Below are 6,000 nucleotides of genomic sequence, written 5' to 3'. Positions count from 1 at the left end.
CGGCGGCAGGCCTCTGGCTGCAGGGAGGCCGGCAGCTGCGCGGGTCCCGGGCTCCAGAGGAGAGTCGGCCTGCGCCACTGTGCGCCAGCGGAACGCCCGCGCGTCGGTCCGCGCCTTTGGGGGTATCGCTTCTCGGCCTTTTGGCTAAGATCAAGTGTAGTATCTGTTCTTATCAGTTTAATATCTGATACGTCCCCCATCGGGGGACCACATATTAAACGGATTTTTGGAACAGGGAGCTGGATCAGGAGCTTGCTCCGTCCTCTCCACGCATCGGCCCGGTATTGCAGCGCCTCCGGGAACGGTGCACTACCTTCTCTCAGCGGTGAAAAGACAGACGTAGCTAGCAAGCAAGCGAGGTGGACCGGAGCTCCTTCCTCTCCGGTCTCGTCTCTCGTCCATCCGTGTGTCTCTGTGCCTCTGTGTCTCTCTCTCCCCCTCCCCGTTCCCGTGCTCCCTCCGTGCGCTTTCCCGCGCCTCGACTCTCTCGGCCAGCAGGCCGGCCCCCTTTTCGGCTCCCGTGCGTTTTCCCTCCAAAAAACTTAGTTTTTTCCTCCTTTTCCCTGGGAGGCAGGCGTGGCTTGTGTGTGTGTGTGTGTGTGTGTGTGTGTGTGTGTGTGTGTGTGTGTGTGTGTGTGTGTGTGTCCCCGTCCTTGCAGGCGGGCCCCTTTCGACAGCCGGGCGTTTTCCCTCCAAAAAACTTAGTATATACACCTTTTCTTTCTTTTTTTTCCGCAGGCAGGCAGGCAGGCAGGCAGGCAGGCGTGTGTGTGTGCGCGCGCGTCCCCGTCCCTCCCGAGAGAGAGAGCTGCCCCTTGCCTCTGCCCGCAGGTGCTGGCGGTCCGCTTTCGCTTGCAGCTGGTTGGGCACAGCTGCTGCCGGTGGGAGGGGCCTAAGCTAAGGAGGCCGGGCGGCTGGCGCCCCCCGCGGCTGCGGTCGTTGTCGGGCCGTTGACAGAAGATCAAAGAGCAGGGCCCCCGCCCGGGACTGGCAGGAAGGCAGGCAGGCAGGCAAGAGAGAGGGGGAGCAGAGTCCGGCGGCAGGCCTCTGGCTGCAGGGAGGCCGGCAGCTGCGCGGGTCCCGGGCTCCAGAGGAGAGTCGGCCTGCGCCACTGTGCGCCAGCGGAACGCCCGCGCGTCGGTCCGCGCCTTTGGGGGTATCGCTTCTCGGCCTTTTGGCTAAGATCAAGTGTAGTATCTGTTCTTATCAGTTTAATATCTGATACGTCCCCCATCGGGGGACCACATATTAAACGGATTTTTGGAACAGGGAGCTGGATCAGGAGCTTGCTCCGTCCTCTCCACGCATCGGCCCGGTATTGCAGCGCCTCCGGGAACGGTGCACTACCTTCTCTCAGCGGTGAAAAGACAGACGTAGCTAGCAAGCAAGCGAGGTGGACCGGAGCTCCTTCCTCTCCGGTCTCGTCTCTCGTCCATCCGTGTGTCTCTGTGCCTCTGTGTCTCTCTCTCCCCCTCCCCGTTCCCGTGCTCCCTCCGTGCGCTTTCCCGCGCCTCGACTCTCTCGGCCAGCAGGCCGGCCCCCTTTTCGGCTCCCGTGCGTTTTCCCTCCAAAAAACTTAGTTTTTTCCTCCTTTTCCCTGGGAGGCAGGCGTGGCTTGTGTGTGTGTGTGTGTGTGTGTGTGTGTGTGTGTGTGTGTGTGTGTGTGTGTGTCCCCGTCCTTGCAGGCGGGCCCCTTTCGACAGCCGGGCGTTTTCCCTCCAAAAAACTTAGTATATACACCTTTTCTTTCTTTTTTTTCCGCAGGCAGGCAGGCAGGCAGGCAGGCAGGCGTGTGTGTGTGCGCGCGCGTCCCCGTCCCTCCCGAGAGAGAGAGCTGCCCCTTGCCTCTGCCCGCAGGTGCTGGCGGTCCGCTTTCGCTTGCAGCTGGTTGGGCACAGCTGCTGCCGGTGGGAGGGGCCTAAGCTAAGGAGGCCGGGCGGCTGGCGCCCCCCGCGGCTGCGGTCGTTGTCGGGCCGTTGACAGAAGATCAAAGAGCAGGGCCCCCGCCCGGGACTGGCAGGAAGGCAGGCAGGCAGGCAAGAGAGAGGGGGAGCAGAGTCCGGCGGCAGGCCTCTGGCTGCAGGGAGGCCGGCAGCTGCGCGGGTCCCGGGCTCCAGAGGAGAGTCGGCCTGCGCCACTGTGCGCCAGCGGAACGCCCGCGCGTCGGTCCGCGCCTTTGGGGGTATCGCTTCTCGGCCTTTTGGCTAAGATCAAGTGTAGTATCTGTTCTTATCAGTTTAATATCTGATACGTCCCCCATCGGGGGACCACATATTAAACGGATTTTTGGAACAGGGAGCTGGATCAGGAGCTTGCTCCGTCCTCTCCACGCATCGGCCCGGTATTGCAGCGCCTCCGGGAACGGTGCACTACCTTCTCTCAGCGGTGAAAAGACAGACGTAGCTAGCAAGCAAGCGAGGTGGACCGGAGCTCCTTCCTCTCCGGTCTCGTCTCTCGTCCATCCGTGTGTCTCTGTGCCTCTGTGTCTCTCTCTCCCCCTCCCCGTTCCCGTGCTCCCTCCGTGCGCTTTCCCGCGCCTCGACTCTCTCGGCCAGCAGGCCGGCCCCCTTTTCGGCTCCCGTGCGTTTTCCCTCCAAAAAACTTAGTTTTTTCCTCCTTTTCCCTGGGAGGCAGGCGTGGCTTGTGTGTGTGTGTGTGTGTGTGTGTGTGTGTGTGTGTGTGTGTGTGTGTGTGTGTGTGTGTGTGTCCCCGTCCTTGCAGGCGGGCCCCTTTCGACAGCCGGGCGTTTTCCCTCCAAAAAACTTAGTATATACACCTTTTCTTTCTTTTTTTTCCGCAGGCAGGCAGGCAGGCAGGCAGGCAGGCGTGTGTGTGTGCGCGCGCGTCCCCGTCCCTCCCGAGAGAGAGAGCTGCCCCTTGCCTCTGCCCGCAGGTGCTGGCGGTCCGCTTTCGCTTGCAGCTGGTTGGGCACAGCTGCTGCCGGTGGGAGGGGCCTAAGCTAAGGAGGCCGGGCGGCTGGCGCCCCCCGCGGCTGCGGTCGTTGTCGGGCCGTTGACAGAAGATCAAAGAGCAGGGCCCCCGCCCGGGACTGGCAGGAAGGCAGGCAGGCAGGCAAGAGAGAGGGGGAGCAGAGTCCGGCGGCAGGCCTCTGGCTGCAGGGAGGCCGGCAGCTGCGCGGGTCCCGGGCTCCAGAGGAGAGTCGGCCTGCGCCACTGTGCGCCAGCGGAACGCCCGCGCGTCGGTCCGCGCCTTTGGGGGTATCGCTTCTCGGCCTTTTGGCTAAGATCAAGTGTAGTATCTGTTCTTATCAGTTTAATATCTGTATCTGATACGTCCCCCATCGGGGGACCACATATTAAACGGATTTTTGGAACAGGGAGCTGGATCAGGAGCTTGCTCCGTCCTCTCCACGCATCGGCCCGGTATTGCAGCGCCTCCGGGAACGGTGCACTACCTTCTCTCAGCGGTGAAAAGACAGACGTAGCTAGCAAGCAAGCGAGGTGGACCGGAGCTCCTTCCTCTCCGGTCTCGTCTCTCGTCCATCCGTGTGTCTCTGTGCCTCTGTGTCTCTCTCTCCCCCTCCCCGTTCCCGTGCTCCCTCCGTGCGCTTTCCCGCGCCTCGACTCTCTCGGCCAGCAGGCCGGCCCCCTTTTCGGCTCCCGTGCGTTTTCCCTCCAAAAAACTTAGTTTTTTCCTCCTTTTCCCTGGGAGGCAGGCGTGGCTTGTGTGTGTGTGTGTGTGTGTGTGTGTGTGTGTGTGTGTGTGTGTGTGTGTGTGTGTGTGTGTGTCCCCGTCCTTGCAGGCGGGCCCCTTTCGACAGCCGGGCGTTTTCCCTCCAAAAAACTTAGTATATACACCTTTTCTTTCTTTTTTTTCCGCAGGCAGGCAGGCAGGCAGGCAGGCAGGCGTGTGTGTGTGCGCGCGCGTCCCCGTCCCTCCCGAGAGAGAGAGCTGCCCCTTGCCTCTGCCCGCAGGTGCTGGCGGTCCGCTTTCGCTTGCAGCTGGTTGGGCACAGCTGCTGCCGGTGGGAGGGGCCTAAGCTAAGGAGGCCGGGCGGCTGGCGCCCCCCGCGGCTGCGGTCGTTGTCGGGCCGTTGACAGAAGATCAAAGAGCAGGGCCCCCGCCCGGGACTGGCAGGAAGGCAGGCAGGCAGGCAAGAGAGAGGGGGAGCAGAGTCCGGCGGCAGGCCTCTGGCTGCAGGGAGGCCGGCAGCTGCGCGGGTCCCGGGCTCCAGAGGAGAGTCGGCCTGCGCCACTGTGCGCCAGCGGAACGCCCGCGCGTCGGTCCGCGCCTTTGGGGGTATCGCTTCTCGGCCTTTTGGCTAAGATCAAGTGTAGTATCTGTTCTTATCAGTTTAATATCTGATACGTCCCCCATCGGGGGACCACATATTAAACGGATTTTTGGAACAGGGAGCTGGATCAGGAGCTTGCTCCGTCCTCTCCACGCATCGGCCCGGTATTGCAGCGCCTCCGGGAACGGTGCACTACCTTCTCTCAGCGGTGAAAAGACAGACGTAGCTAGCAAGCAAGCGAGGTGGACCGGAGCTCCTTCCTCTCCGGTCTCGTCTCTCGTCCATCCGTGTGTCTCTGTGCCTCTGTGTCTCTCTCTCCCCCTCCCCGTTCCCGTGCTCCCTCCGTGCGCTTTCCCGCGCCTCGACTCTCTCGGCCAGCAGGCCGGCCCCCTTTTCGGCTCCCGTGCGTTTTCCCTCCAAAAAACTTAGTTTTTTCCTCCTTTTCCCTGGGAGGCAGGCGTGGCTTGTGTGTGTGTGTGTGTGTGTGTGTGTGTGTGTGTGTGTGTGTGTGTGTGTGTGTGTCCCCGTCCTTGCAGGCGGGCCCCTTTCGACAGCCGGGCGTTTTCCCTCCAAAAAACTTAGTATATACACCTTTTCTTTCTTTTTTTTCCGCAGGCAGGCAGGCAGGCAGGCAGGCAGGCGTGTGTGTGTGCGCGCGCGTCCCCGTCCCTCCCGAGAGAGAGAGCTGCCCCTTGCCTCTGCCCGCAGGTGCTGGCGGTCCGCTTTCGCTTGCAGCTGGTTGGGCACAGCTGCTGCCGGTGGGAGGGGCCTAAGCTAAGGAGGCCGGGCGGCTGGCGCCCCCCGCGGCTGCGGTCGTTGTCGGGCCGTTGACAGAAGATCAAAGAGCAGGGCCCCCGCCCGGGACTGGCAGGAAGGCAGGCAGGCAGGCAAGAGAGAGGGGGAGCAGAGTCCGGCGGCAGGCCTCTGGCTGCAGGGAGGCCGGCAGCTGCGCGGGTCCCGGGCTCCAGAGGAGAGTCGGCCTGCGCCACTGTGCGCCAGCGGAACGCCCGCGCGTCGGTCCGCGCCTTTGGGGGTATCGCTTCTCGGCCTTTTGGCTAAGATCAAGTGTAGTATCTGTTCTTATCAGTTTAATATCTGATACGTCCCCCATCGGGGGACCACATATTAAACGGATTTTTGGAACAGGGAGCTGGATCAGGAGCTTGCTCCGTCCTCTCCACGCATCGGCCCGGTATTGCAGCGCCTCCGGGAACGGTGCACTACCTTCTCTCAGCGGTGAAAAGACAGACGTAGCTAGCAAGCAAGCGAGGTGGACCGGAGCTCCTTCCTCTCCGGTCTCGTCTCTCGTCCATCCGTGTGTCTCTGTGCCTCTGTGTCTCTCTCTCCCCCTCCCCGTTCCCGTGCTCCCTCCGTGCGCTTTCCCGCGCCTCGACTCTCTCGGCCAGCAGGCCGGCCCCCTTTTCGGCTCCCGTGCGTTTTCCCTCCAAAAAACTTAGTTTTTTCCTCCTTTTCCCTGGGAGGCAGGCGTGGCTTGTGTGTGTGTGTGTGTGTGTGTGTGTGTGTGTGTGTGTGTGTGTGTGTGTGTGTGTGTGTGTCCCCGTCCTTGCAGGCGGGCCCCTTTCGACAGCCGGGCGTTTTCCCTCCAAAAAACTTAGTATATACACCTTTTCTTTCTTTTTTTTCCGCAGGCAGGCAGGCAGGCAGGCAGGCAGGCGTGTGTGTGTGCGCGCGCGTCCCCGTCCCTCCCGAGAGAGAGAGCTGCCCCTTGCCTCTGCCCGCAGGTG

At 62.2% G+C, this 6,000-nt stretch overlaps 6 non-coding genes across 6 annotated transcripts; all 6 read left to right on the top strand.

Annotated features, from left to right (window-relative positions):
• Positions 1-124: 124 nt before the first annotated feature.
• LOC148808114 (U2 spliceosomal RNA) lies at positions 125-315 on the top strand. The gene has a single exon (XR_016088415.1). It is a non-coding gene; the product is annotated as a U2 spliceosomal RNA (small nuclear RNA).
• Positions 316-1,158: 843 nt separating this feature from the next.
• LOC148808113 (U2 spliceosomal RNA) lies at positions 1,159-1,349 on the top strand. Its single transcript, XR_016088414.1, has one exon. It is a non-coding gene; the product is annotated as a U2 spliceosomal RNA (small nuclear RNA).
• Positions 1,350-2,184: 835 nt separating this feature from the next.
• On the top strand, positions 2,185-2,375 carry LOC148808112 (U2 spliceosomal RNA). Its single transcript, XR_016088413.1, has one exon. It is a non-coding gene; the product is annotated as a U2 spliceosomal RNA (small nuclear RNA).
• Positions 2,376-3,220: 845 nt separating this feature from the next.
• On the top strand, positions 3,221-3,417 carry LOC148808111 (U2 spliceosomal RNA). Its single transcript, XR_016088416.1, has one exon. It is a non-coding gene; the product is annotated as a U2 spliceosomal RNA (small nuclear RNA).
• An 845-nt stretch (positions 3,418-4,262) lies between these two features.
• LOC148808110 (U2 spliceosomal RNA) lies at positions 4,263-4,453 on the top strand. Its single transcript, XR_016088412.1, has one exon. It is a non-coding gene; the product is annotated as a U2 spliceosomal RNA (small nuclear RNA).
• Positions 4,454-5,290: 837 nt separating this feature from the next.
• Positions 5,291-5,481, top strand: LOC148808109 (U2 spliceosomal RNA). Its single transcript, XR_016088410.1, has one exon. It is a non-coding gene; the product is annotated as a U2 spliceosomal RNA (small nuclear RNA).
• The last annotated feature ends 519 nt before the right edge of the window (positions 5,482-6,000 follow it).

The sequence above is a fragment of the Atractosteus spatula genome, unplaced genomic scaffold (genome assembly GCF_055471065.1).
Source record: "Atractosteus spatula isolate fAtrSpa1 unplaced genomic scaffold, fAtrSpa1.hap1 Scaffold_248, whole genome shotgun sequence".
NCBI lineage: Eukaryota > Metazoa > Chordata > Actinopteri > Semionotiformes > Lepisosteidae > Atractosteus > Atractosteus spatula.
This window is presented reverse-complemented; position numbering and strand designations above follow the sequence as displayed.